Below are 13,570 nucleotides of genomic sequence, written 5' to 3' on the forward strand. Positions count from 1 at the left end.
GTGATGTGTAGACCCACCAGAGTGCATACATTAAAGATTTGTGATGCTAGGAGGTCCCTTATTAACTTGATGCTTAGTAAGTGAGCCAGTGGGTGTGTGTGTGTGTGTGTGCTGAATTTTGCAGCAGTGTGCAGCAGCGCTTTAACAAGTCTGGAAGTGGATTTGGCTGTAGTCCCAGTCTCTCCCTCTGTTTCTTCCCTCACCTCTCCCTTTTTATTTTCGCTCTGTCTTCCTGCCCTCTGCTGTCTTCTCTGACCGTTCAAACTGTAACTCGACCCTACAGTGTTTTTTCTTTTTTGTTTCCATGTCTATTTTCCATCTTGAGTTATTTCATTATAACTGCTGCCTGATAGCATGTCTCCCTAAACTTCCCTGTGAATCCTGTGTGTAGCTTCTCATGCATCACAACTTGCAATATGTTTTTATACACAAATAAACACACACATTTTCTGTACATATATATTGTTACACTATCCCAAACTCATCTAAACTTATTTCCCTCCCTGTTCCTAATTCCCTCCCTATTGAACCTGAAAATAAAAGTGAGGAGAGATTATTTCATGTTTTCAGATGTTAATCTCTCCTCACTTTTATTTCCAGGTTTAATAAACAAAGCTTTATGGTCATAGTATCTGTAACTGTTCATATTCCTGTCTTTGTCCATTCATATGTTAAATTTCCACATAAAAAAAACTGAATCTAAATGTCAGAAATATTAAAAATCAATGAATGAACAATTTGATTTCTTTTCAGCGTAGTTATCAGATGAATTAACAACATCCATCACAGTTTACAGCTCAACTTCCTGGTTCAACTTTGACCTTCCGTACTTACAGTTTTCCTCTGCAATATTATTGCCACCATTTCAGGACTGCTCACTTTTTGTTTTATCTACAAATAAAGTGGTTTGTAATTGGCAGCCAAGACAGCGTCACAATGGCTGGTATTGTTCTCACCTTGTGAGTCTGTGTGTGTCATCTTTGCAAAATCTGGTCCTGAAGACACCCGTTGTAACGGGAAGTACCTCAGAAGCAGTTTTGAGCAGAGGCGCTGAAAGTTAGGTGGTTGGAAGCAGGGAAGAGGCCACTGGCACCCCCACTTTTCACCCCTGATCTATGCTCCTTTTAGGCGGCACATCACTGTATCGCGGCTGGAGTGATCCCATTGCAAGATGTTCTCTAGTTTTTGTTTGCCTTCATGTTTTCTTCCAAGTAATTTGGGCTGAATGTCTGACCGCTCAAGTTTCTTGCCTAGTCTGACTTTGCTGTAGTGTTGTCCCAGCGTTTCTAGATATATTTAATTTGGTGGGTATTATAACTGATGAACTGATGAAACTGATGGCCAAGCTCAGTTCACATCCCAGCTACATCAGTTGATCTCAAACAGCCCAATCAACTGATGGAGCGGCTGATCGATGTCATCGATGTCGTCATTCAGGACGCCCTATTTAAACTGCTTTGGCCTGCCTACTGTTGCAGCTTCCTCTGCAAGCTGCTTTGCAACCCGCCTCCACCCCAACTCCTCCTTTTCGTGCTGTGTCTGACTTATGAATGTTATTTCTGTTTGTCATTGATGCTGCTCCGTTCTGTTCCCGAGGCGTCTTTGCTGCTGCTCTCCCTGCCTTAGGCTTTCCATGTAGGCGCATGGAAGGGCAGGGAGGTTTGCTCTCCCTGCCTTAAGGCTTTCTGTGTAGGCCCAAGGAAAGCCAGAGAGGCCCCAGAACAAAACCATGCTGCCACATATAATACTGTAAATAGAAATGGAGGTTTCCCTTGACTAAAGTGGCCTTGACTGAACTAAAAAAGTAAGCTAAGACAAGTCGTAACAAGCTGTAAACACTGACATTATACATTTGATGAGCATGTCAGAAAAAAGTTGCCTATGTAGACATCCAGCAGACACAAAGCAATGTTAGCATTCATTTGGAGATGTGTTTGTGTGCACCTGATGAATGTCCAACACTCCTTTAACTGTGGTTTGGTCTCCAATAACTACTAAGGGATATATCTGTCTCTTTAGCTGTTCATCAGTTCTTACAAGCGTCAAGCGCCACGACTGGAAACAACACTGATGAGAATCATAACAGTAAGTTGCAGGCCATAAAACCAAATCAGTGAGCTGAAAGATTGTAAACCTACTGCTATTTGTGTGTGTATGTGTTGCCATGTGTGGTTGGCGACACACATACGAGTGCATATTTGTGTACTGCCTGTGCACAGTTGTTTGTTTGTGTGTGGTCCTGCAACCCTACACTAGCACAGAAAAAAGGGGCTCGAGGAAGCAGGTCGGTCCTTGAGGATTTTCCTGCTAAAATGCTTATTTGAACAGCGAAAAAACTTCACTATATGTGTATCAGGCCTAAGTGCCTTTAAAATGAGACGCTCAGCAACAAGGCCTCCTATCAGCATGCAATCTGCACTCCCATGACCTGTGGAGTTTCCTCCGTGTCCATTAGCTATTGTTTCCCTCCCGGTCCTGCCCCAGGTCCTTCTGCTTCCATACCACAGTCTGCACCCCGTAGACCTCCGCACTCGGCTTACAAACCTCCCATGTCTGTTTCCAAATACAATGTCTACCCCTCCCCACTCAGCTCCACACTTTATACATCAGGCTGAGTCTGCTTCCCATACCCCAGCCTTGCTTTCCCCTATTTCCCATCTGTATCATCTCTCCTCCCTGATCCCGAGCCTGAGACCTTTGCTTTGTGGCCCCGGGCCTCAGGCAGGCCACAGCGATAGCCATCTCCTGCTGAAGGTGATCCAGTCTCCAGAATAGGAGGTGGACAATGTCAACAGACTTATCTTCACAGGCCGGACAAGGGAAGTTGTTGTTGTTACTGGAGGGAGAGAGTATGGGGGATAGACACTCAGAATTAGCTCCTGACCCACTTTCTTCACGGCACGTTTCTCTGAAGGAGCTGACCAGAGCAGCCTTCCTCGACGGCTGGTGCCGAAATATTGACAGAGAGACATGCTGATAGTGTTGATTCAACCCCGTGTGAACAGATGGGTATAGTGTTGGCTGCTTGTAATGTTGCTGTTTCACTGCAGGCTCTCATACAATGGCACACATGGTCAGCATATGGATCACAAAATAATAATTTAGAAAAAAATGCATTATTGCTTTGTTCCACTGTATTTCAGTAAAGATCAAACTCAAATGTCAGGCAGGAAAATCTGAATCGTTTCCACTCAGACGTTCTCCTTCCACTGGAAAATCAAATGTCTTCATGCTTTTAGGGAAAACTGCTTCACGTCTTCATTGTTTTACTTTCTGGTTCTTCTCTTTTTGGATCTCCTATGCCGCTATCGTCTGTCTTCCCCTCCTTATTGCTGAGTCTTTTGCTTTTGCATGGAGCACCTGTCAATCACAGCTTCACCCTGATGTTTCAAAGTCAAGGGTCAAGTTAACAGTATCCCCTCTGAATACTAAACAGTTTTTCCATGTTTAAAGCATGGATCTATGAGAAAGGATGTATTTTTTTTGTGCAATCAAGATTTTATTTGTTCCTTTACTTCTTTTAGCATTTATTTACCTCTACGGAAAAGTGTCAAACCATACAGTAGCCCCTTTGTTTTCCCGCAGAGCTACCTTTTTGCTAAATATAGTTTGAAGGTAAAGAACACAAGTGAGCACATAAACAGATGTTGTGATTTGAATCCTGCAGCGTCGCCCGTCTAAATGCTTTTTGAGGAAGTGAGCAACATATGGAATTACTATGTGATTCATAGTAAGATGATTAGGTGTGTGTGTGTGTGTGTGTGTGTGTGCTTGAATGTGTGTGTGCTCCCAGCGATCACTGAAAAGAGATAGTATGAGCTAGGAATTTAGGTCAAGGTCACACGGTGCCATCTGTTCAATGGTTTCATTTAATCTGGAGGTTTTCCACTTGAAGCAGACGGGTGATCTCTGAAGGTAACAAGCTGCAGACAATTTATTTTACTGGATGAGGAATGCTTCTGTTGTATGGAGATGATTCCTCTGTCTGGATTCCTCGTTTGTTTAGTTTTGATCTCAGTGCACCCAAAGATTTCTAGTAAGCAGTTGTTGAAGTGACATACAGCTTCGGTATGGGCGGGTTATGTATGAGTGTGTGTGTTTCAGTCTCAAACAGTAGAGTCAAGTGAGTTGAGCAGCTTTGGCCTGAATGACTGAGTGTTGCTGAAAATAGACGACCGAGATGAGGGAGACAGTGGCAGGGATGAAGAGGAGAAAAATGAGCGGGGAGGAGGAGGAGGAAAGGAAGGGAGAGAGGGTGCACGGTAGCTGAACAGACATGTAAATTTAAGGAAGCTGGGAGAGGGGAGTGGGTTGGACAAGTCACAGTCTTTGATCACGTGATCTATTAAATCATTGATCGGCCTGAACTCGCCAACCCAGACTCTGTGTGCATTTGCAGCTATTGACTTTTTACAGTAATACTATCACAGAGCAGGAGAGTCGGGGACCAAAAAACCTTGGACAAATGTGTTCAATGTTTAGCTAAAAATTAAATTAATGAAGGCCTTTTGTTTTAATTTGCAATTGTGATTGCGTGATACTTTGAGAGGAAATATACCACCTTTTATGTGGGATGTCCAATCGGTGTTGATGGTAAATGTAGTTGAATGAGGCAATACATTCCTCAGTTTGTGGTATATTGATTGGGAAAGCTGAGATAAAGGCGTAGAAACTCCATTTACAACGACTTTGGTGCAAGACTGGGACAGAAAGCTGAGTTCGCAGCAACAAAATCTGTTGTCCTTCCTGTATCCAGCGCTGTCTTTTTAAGCGACAGTGACGGAGTTGGAGGCAAGGAAGAATTTCAGGCTATTTCAGCTTTCATTTTGGCTCCAGGTTGCCAGGGGGCGTGCTCTAAATGCTGCCCAAAGCAGAACTTCCTTGTTCTCTTTGCAAACTAACAAATAGAACAAGGAAGGAAATGGCATCCGAAAATATGAGGACTGAGGATGTTATGGGTGAGGATACATTTTACATTGTTTCGGCTGACTCAGATATTCAGCCATATTTATTCAGGTCAGAGCATACGGCCACTGGACTGAAAATCTATAGCTGGACAGGTCATTATACTGAAAACAAAAAGCCCACTTTTGTTCGTTTAACTTCGTTCACAGGAGAGCTGTTAAAGTTAAATATCAGCCAAAATGAAATTCTTTATTTAGGAGTTTTACAAAGTCATACGAGCAAGATGTTAACACAGTGGTTCCCAAATGGTCCGGCCATGGGTCCAGATTTCTCCTTAGTCATTAGCTTAAGGTCCTCACAGGTTAATATATTTGGCATCATACTTGCATTTGGCCATGTCATCGAGCTAGTTTGCTGTCTCTGTCAAGTAACTGTCACTCACTTTACAGCAGGAAACAGCACTTCAAAATTAAATCTCAGTGCACTTTTTGACTGTGACCCACCAGTTGGGAACCACCGTGTCAAAAGAGTCTGTAAAGTAATGGTCACTTAACTCCAACTCCTAAGTGTGTATTTTTGGGATAATGGGCCATTGGAATAAAGGCAATTGGTTCAATAGGACATTTTTCAACCTGTTCGGGTTTCGGAATAATGGCCTTCGAACCAAAGGGCAGTCCCAGTGGAGAGAGGCTTAGGCTGTGGTTGCATATGCGACACAAGAGGATATGGCCGGCGGGGACCCTCTGGAGCTGCCGAGAGCAAACACTGGTGGCACCTTTGCTGAAATTGCCCTGCAGTGCCAACAGAAACTGAATTATTCTGCCTTATAAACTTCAGCATGGGCAGTTTTTGTTGGAGTAAGTCTGTTTGTGTGTAACTACGCATTAAAGTTTTACTCCCCACTTGTGCTGGGGACCCTTTCAGGACACATAAAGAAGATAAACTGGAAAAGACAACCAAGACCAGCAAAGCCGAGAGGTTGTTTTAGTTGGTAAGAATGATGTTCAGGTGCATTACAAGTGTAAAATCCTCTTGAGTCATTGGACAGAAATGATACAAGAGAGGGCTTTGAGCATCTTTGTGACCATCACGTGCAGTTTCAGCAGGATTTCTGAATCATCATGCTGCCTTTCTGACACAATTTCCTAACCTCAAATGACCTGACAGGAAGAAGAGGGAGAAACTTGACCTCCCCCGCTCCACCTTCGCCGCCTCCTTTTTTTCTGCCTCTAGAAGACAAAACCAAAACCAGTCATGTCCATTTCTGTAACCGCTGCTGCAAGATCCGATTGCTCTCCCGGTGGAGACGCCCATGCTCTGTTGTGTATTTGTTCTGAAAGTCAGATCCCGGGTCTGTCCGGAGAACATGTCCATTGTGCTGCTTTGATTGGCTGTTTGAGCCCTGGAATGTGTTAGGTTGGTGTTTTGATTGGCTGCTGCTGTGAGACAGTGTTCCTGTGGTGTTTTCTCTCCCTGCTCGGGGTAGAGGTTGACCTCAAGGACCAGCTTACCATCCACACATCATAGCCTTCAACATCACAGCGGAGAAATACAAAACTGACCCTGGATCAAAGTCACTGGAAGTTTTGTAGTTTTCCCACAGAAGTGTTTAATTTCTGACCTGTGGCCTCTTTCATTCTCACTCTTCTGTCTCTCCACCTCAACCCACAATTCATTGTTTGCCTACAGTTTCTTCTGTCATTTTCAGCCTCTGCCATGTAGTCCAGTTGAATTCCCAACTGCTAGTCAGTAGAGACCGTACTGGAAGTGAGATATTGGTGCTACAAGACACCTCATTCTCTATCCTTCAAAAGCAATTAAAAGATATGTATGATTTTATTCAGCAATACTCTGTACTAATAAGCTGGCTGACTCCTGTGTTTGTAGTATGTTACTTCTATAAAAACAGGATACGTTCAAACTGCAGGCAAATCAATCATTTGTTTCTCAAATCAGATCTTTAAGATAGTTATTTGCAAATGATCAGATCAGATTTGTGTGCCCAGACATCACCAGCCTATCTGCATGGGTTGCTGTGGTAACGACGAACGCGTCAGTAACTACCATTGGTTCCCATGGTCATTAAATTCCTGGAAAAGTTATGAAATTAGAAAAAACTGTTTTCCGGGCCTAGAAATGACCTGGAATTAACACAATGTTGTGGAAAAGTTTTGAATATACTGTACATTGCTTCAGCTATTGTTTAAAATATGTTCATAAAAATCCCAAAACATGTCTAACGTTGCACAAAATGTGCTAATTGCTTGATAGATGTTGGAGCATGGAGCTAGGTGGTGACGGCAGTGCTTAACGTGCAAATAAAGTTAGCAAGCACTAGCAGTTTGCTTATCCACAAATGCCCTGGAAGTGCATGTTTACTAATGTATAATGACCAATATAAAACATGGCTCAAGAGAAAGGCAGACCCTGGCCGCAGTGGATGGAGGCTCTGCTCCAAAACTTAAGATGTGATGGTGCAAAGTGGAATTGTGGCCAAATGTAGTTGTAGGGAAACAAAGTGTGTGTACCTCTTAACATTTGGAAAATGGGCCTGTTTCAGATTGCTTGTTGTCAGTGAGGTGTCCTGGTGGGCTTTTTTAAACTACTCAAAGTCGTGTAAATGGGGTAAAATATTATGAAGTTGTAAAAAGGTTTTGAAAATGAATTGGTAAAATGTGTTGGAAGCCTGAACTATGTAGCTGAACTGGTGACAATGTTGAAGCATGAGAAATGGAGGTCAATCATTGCACCCACCAAACAATTGCTGTCGCAGTTACTTATTTCAATTCACTTCAGTGTCTGTCCACGGACTGCTGTTCTCCATGTTGTCCCTCATTAGCGCTCTACTAGTTGCAGCATTGATTCTACTCAGCACTTGCGTCACTCTGAATTTGATGTCATCATAGTGTGTTGCATTTTGAGTGATGCAAAAGTCATCAGGAAACCCCATTTGAGCAGCCAGAGCATCTGGACTGAGCTGTATTTGTAGACATCAGATTGAAATCACATTTTAAACCTCCTTATTTGGTTTGGGTTCTATTTGCAAAAATCAGTTTTGATGTGTTTTTGTTTTTTTGTTTGGCTTTCCGGACTTTCTAAAATCAATCTGTATACAATCTGGATATGCCAAAAATCTGATTTGGGTGGGCAGTCTGAACAAAGCCTTAGAGGACTCATAAGAAACAGATTTTAAAAAAAGAATGGTGGACTGAAGCAGCAGGGGCGCCAAGACATCCAGACTTTTAGTCTGTAGTACGGGTCAAGCTTTAAGGTTTAAGATTTAAGAAAGCTCCCTCCAGAGCCTCAGAAGACAATATATCACTCTTTTCAGAGGCAGAGAGATATTCCTCAAGACGAGTAAACACAAGCTCACGTGTAAAATCAGTGATGTTCCCCTTTAAAACAAGTAGGCAGTTTTAAACAAAGACTAATTGTGGACCTTGTCATTAGTGATGCAGAATCGAGGTCTTCTAAATAGAATATTTTAGTTAAACTTAGCAGTAATTTTGAAATTAAAAAAAAGGCCTTTTTCCCCAAAATGTTTAAGGTTACCTTTTCAGTCCATCTCTGCTCATCCCTCTACATTTACCATATAGAGCTTTAGTGACGGATTTTAAAAGCACACAAAATGTCGGAGGTACTTAATGTTCTGCTCCTCAGAGTCATGTCAGAGTGTTCTGATCATAAGCCAGTTGTGCCTGAGGTTGGCTGTGATAATGTGCTAAAATCCCTTAATCCTGCAGCCCACACATGACAGCGTTTGCACAGGGAACGCAGGTCACAAGGCAGTGTGTACACTATTTGTGTGTATATACACAAATTGAACACACATGCATCCACTTCACATTATTTTATGCATGCTTGTGTGGGTTCAACTTAACTTTAATTTCCTTGCGTTTTCTATGTATGTCGTTGCGTAACATAGTACGTTTGTGTCTCTGTGAGTGTTGAGAAAGATGGTCGTCGTGCCGTCACTCTGTCTGGTACCTTCAGGGTTTATGTTACACTTTGGTGTTACGCTGTGTTTCATGGTTGTAAAATAACCTATTTTAGTGTAGGTGTCTTGCTTATGATGTAACTTCTACCACACGCATGCAGCTGTACAAACAAGTGGAAAATTGAAAATGCACATGCAATCTGTCACACAGACTATATTTCTATTTCTTTAATGGATATTATTCCATAAAAATATCTGCAGGCTTGCTTGTTCTCCTTTGAAGAAATTGCTGCAAATGTTCAACTGTATATCAAATAGTCTTTCAAAGCAAAATCTCATCATCGTATTCACATTTTGATGAACAGAAAGTATAGCGGACGTGTCAATGTTCCAAAATTCCTCGGCCATTTAGTTTTTAATGTGTTTCTTAGGTGTCTAAAGGTGTCTGTGCTCCTGTTCCTTTTGTGAAGATCCACAGTACTCACAAACAAAACAGCTGGCCAGGTCCTTCCAAAATTACATCTCGTACAGTCCACTACCAAATCCGTTTCCCATTTCTACATATTCTCATTGTACTCCTGTCACTACACACTTCAACACTGCATGACACGGTCAAAAACGTATTACAATCCAAACCAAAACAAACATGGGGTGCTTTTCCGCTCTGAGTTCAGAGCACTCCGGCAAAAACGCCAGGCGCTCAGAGCGCAGAAACGGAAGGCGGTTTGCATGACATGGTCAAAAACGTATTACAATCCAAACCAAAACAAACATGGGGTGCTTTTCCGCTCTGTGTTCAGAGCACTCCGGCAAAAACGCCAGGCGCTCAGAGCGCAGAAACGGAAGGCGGTTAGCAATGCAAAAACTGCAACAAAAAAAAGCTTAATTCTCATTAAAAACAGTTACAAAAAGCCACCTCCAGATGCTAAAATGCTTTCAGTGTGATCAGAGCCTTATGTTTAATCACTGTGCGCAGGTTTTTCCTTTACGTTTTCACCCGCCTGTATGTGACGGACAGATAAATACATGCGTTGGAAGTGGCACATCAACTTCTGTCTTAACCCTGAATGTCTAAAACATCAGGGATATATCAGCAAACCTGCAGGAGGCTCACAGACCTAACTGAAAACTGTAGGCGTGCACAGTCTGAAATAAGAACCTCATTTTGTCCTTCATGACTCTCTTTAAGACATTTAGTAGTTGATCATGTACCTTTTTAAAAAAAAAAACACATACGGTACATGAATTAGTCCCATTAGTTCTAGTATTCTCATTTTTTTGCGATGTCTTACACACACACACACACACACACACACACACACACTGGTTCTCCACCTCCTCTCCTTTCTGCATTTTCCATCCTCTCCTTAACATGATTAGTCTCCCACTCAAATATAACCTTGCACAACAGCATCCAATACCTGCATCTCTTTTTGAGAGATCTCTGGCATCGTTGCTCACGAATCAATGCCACACTCACACCGCATATGTTGTGGTCTCTTGTCAGCTGGGAATCCAAACCCACCAATAGAGCTGATTCAACTGTTTCAGATGCTTGCAGCAGTTATTAACCTCCAATCAATAGTACAGCTACAAACAAGACGTTTGATGATGTCTCCTTGAGGCTCGAGGAAATTGTGACGGGCATTTTTTAACTATTTTCACGATGAAAATTGATAGTTGACATATGCCTGTGTAATGTCTGCACACAAACTGTAAATATGGGCGATGACTGCCTTTCTTTTGTGTCAGTTTCAAGTAATTACTACATTTCTTCCTCTCTTCACCAGCTTCTTTTACACTGAGAATACTGTCCCATTATTCCCAGTCCCCTCCCTGTCATTTTCACCATTTAAACATAATTATATGTGATAGAAAGATACCGTGTGACTTGTCTCATCCTATTTACAAATGTAATGCTCGTGAATCCCATTAAGCTGTTTTAAGTAGAAAGGGAAATTTCGTCAGAAGATTTACTCCATGGGTCATTTATCATGTTTTCTTGCTTCCCCTCGTCCCACACCGGATGTTCTATACGTTGGTGGTCTCATCAGTCGACTCCGCTTGAGTCTCCCCTCAGCTCCTTGGTTATTTCCTCCTTTCATTCCTTCTCTCTTCAGCTACTCATTGTGCATCATTCTTTCCCTCTAAAACACTTTCCCTCTCATCGCTGCTGACTGCCAGTGCCAGCCATGAATCTCTGCGGAATATAAATCACCTGTCAGCGGACACCAGGCCGAGTCAGGGCAAGGCAGGGAAAGTAGCAGTGCTAAATGGTGAAGTCCGCCATTAATAACCCTTCCCTTCAACATAATGGGGAACCAGTCCAAATACAGAAATCACTTTTTGGGTGAAGACAAAATTGAGCGATTATTCATAGCCCCGTTTTATGACAGTCAGCCATACCAGTAAAATGGTATTCTGTGTCCAGATAAGTGCAGGATTCTGCTGACGACTGTGGATGTCAAGCGTGTTTCGACAGGCCGAAATGTCGAATCAGGTCTCTGCTCGTGGATCCGTGCTGACCTGGAACTCAACACCATAAACAGGACATCCGACGGTGTCAGGCGGACGGCAGCTGAGGAGCGTCGTGCCTGGTCTGATCACTCTGTCTGGCATTCCTGGGATAACACGGCAGTAACTCAGAGCTCAGAATGAAATTTCCAAAACTCTGACCTGTCAGAGGAGTGAATGTGACTCAAACAGAGAGACAGCTCAGACGGCTGATGTTTGTGTACTTTCACTATAGGCTGTCAGGCTGACTGGAGCATGAATGCCCTCTGTACTCATACTGTGATGCAAGCACCTACTTGTGCAGTTAAAGGAAAAACCCATGAATTCCTTTGTTCATTTTGTTGTGTTTTTCGTAGCCCCAAAAGATTGCCAATACAACTACAATTAAAAGTCTCTTATATTTGTTGTATCCAGCTTCTTAAAGACACACTGTGTAGGATTTAAGGGATATATTGACAGAAATATAATATAATAAGTATGTTATCTGCTTTGTATAATCACCTGAGAATAAAAATCGTTGTGTTTTCACTATCTTAGAATGAGCTGTTACAGCTACATAGGGAGAGGGTCCTCATCTATGGAGATCACCATGTCACATAGCCACCTTTTTATAGTACCCAAGAACAGGAAAATCAAGTGTGCTCTAGAGAGGGCTGTTTTCGCAATTTCCTGTCATTGCGTTATCGCATCAGCCACCATAATTAGCAGCCCCTCCGCAATAAGAGCACTTGAAAACTGTTTAAATCACTGGGTCTATTTGTTTTAGAGAGGAAAAGACCTCTGTGGATAATTCAGCTCCCGGTGAAAACCTCCTGAACAATGAAGGAATTCTATTTTTGGAGAAGTTTCAGCTGGTTGCGATCTAAAATCCTCACCACTAGATGCCACTAAATCCCCTTACATTGTTCCTGTTAAAATGAGAATTTGCCGCTGTTCCCCGTGTCCTGTTCTTGTAAACTGGCAGTTTTGGCTGTTGATAAGACAAAATCAGCTATTTTGATGTAACTGGCGGACTCTAGTGTTGTCTGAGTTGTGTTGATATGAAGAGGCCCAGATCGTGGATCTCTTAGGAGGCATTCTCACAGCAAGAGGTGAAAACAAAATTCTCCGTCAATTACGACCATATAATTCAAGCCCCTCTCCCATGGAGTACAACAGCAAAAGGGGGGAGTTAAGGTGGGATACCCCCGAAGGTGAACGTAGGAGTCTGGTCTCTCTCCAAAGTCGTCAAAATCCGGTGCTCGGGCAGTGACTTAGGTGTCAGAAACCAACGTCAGCATGATACACGGCCAGTTGCCGTTATAGTTTAATGGTGCCCAGCGGCATCAGGGTAAAACACGGCGGGACAAGGATGAAAGTTAATGCGGCGAAAGTCTGACTGGGGCAGGTGGGAGTGGTGGTGGATGGGTCCAACAAACACCGACTTTCACCTGAGAGAGCGGTGTTCACCTCCCGTAAGATTCTAAAGCCAAACCCTGTACTTTCTTCCTAAACCTAACCACGTGTTTTTGTTGCCTAAACCCAACCATGTGTGTTTGTTGTTGAGGGAAAAAAATGCCAATTAGCGGTGTTGTACTGACATAGTGCGTTTATTTTGAAAGAGACTATATGTAAACATTACATTTCCTGTGAAAACGGAAGTGTATTTTGAAAGAAGACAATGCCTGTAACAGGCAGAACTTGGTGTCCCAGAACGTCAACAACCAACGCACCCAGGGTACCTTGCACGTCATATGTGGACGTGGAAAGTCCGTGACCAAACATTAATATGTGAGTGAGAATGTGTTGAACGTAGAGGTACAAAAACTGAGTATCAAACATTCCACAAGCGCGTAAGGTATTAACAACTGAAACAGATTTTGTGCAATTATAAACCTTAATAATATTACACATGTACATTTGACTTTGTCACACATTACAGCTGTATAATTGACCTTGTTACACTGAGACATTGGCTTGAATTTTGGTAACTTCTGCTGTGTATTTGTCCTAATTTGTAAGATTTAAAATAATTTGGAAGGCAAATAACATTATTAAAATTATTAAGTCAGTCACATGTGAAGCCCAGCATGTCTGTAGCAGCAGTTTGTACAGCTGTCCTGTATGGTCAGATTTGTGACTGAATGACCAGAGATGGTAAAGGAAATTTTCCCTGGCGACACAACCCAGTTGCAACTTGTTTGCATGTGTGTGTGTGTGTGTGTGTGTGTGTGT

The 13,570-nt window shown here is 42.5% G+C and overlaps 1 protein-coding gene across 2 annotated transcripts in view; it reads left to right on the forward strand.

Moving 5' to 3' along the window:
- LOC126387970 (stAR-related lipid transfer protein 13-like) overlaps positions 1 to 13,570 on the forward strand; it is a 72,619-nt gene that overhangs the window by 26,058 nt on the left and 32,991 nt on the right. The window lies entirely within an intron of this gene.

This window comes from Epinephelus moara, chromosome 3 (assembly GCF_006386435.1).
Source record: "Epinephelus moara isolate mb chromosome 3, YSFRI_EMoa_1.0, whole genome shotgun sequence".
NCBI classification, from domain to species: Eukaryota; Metazoa; Chordata; class Actinopteri; order Perciformes; family Serranidae; genus Epinephelus; species Epinephelus moara.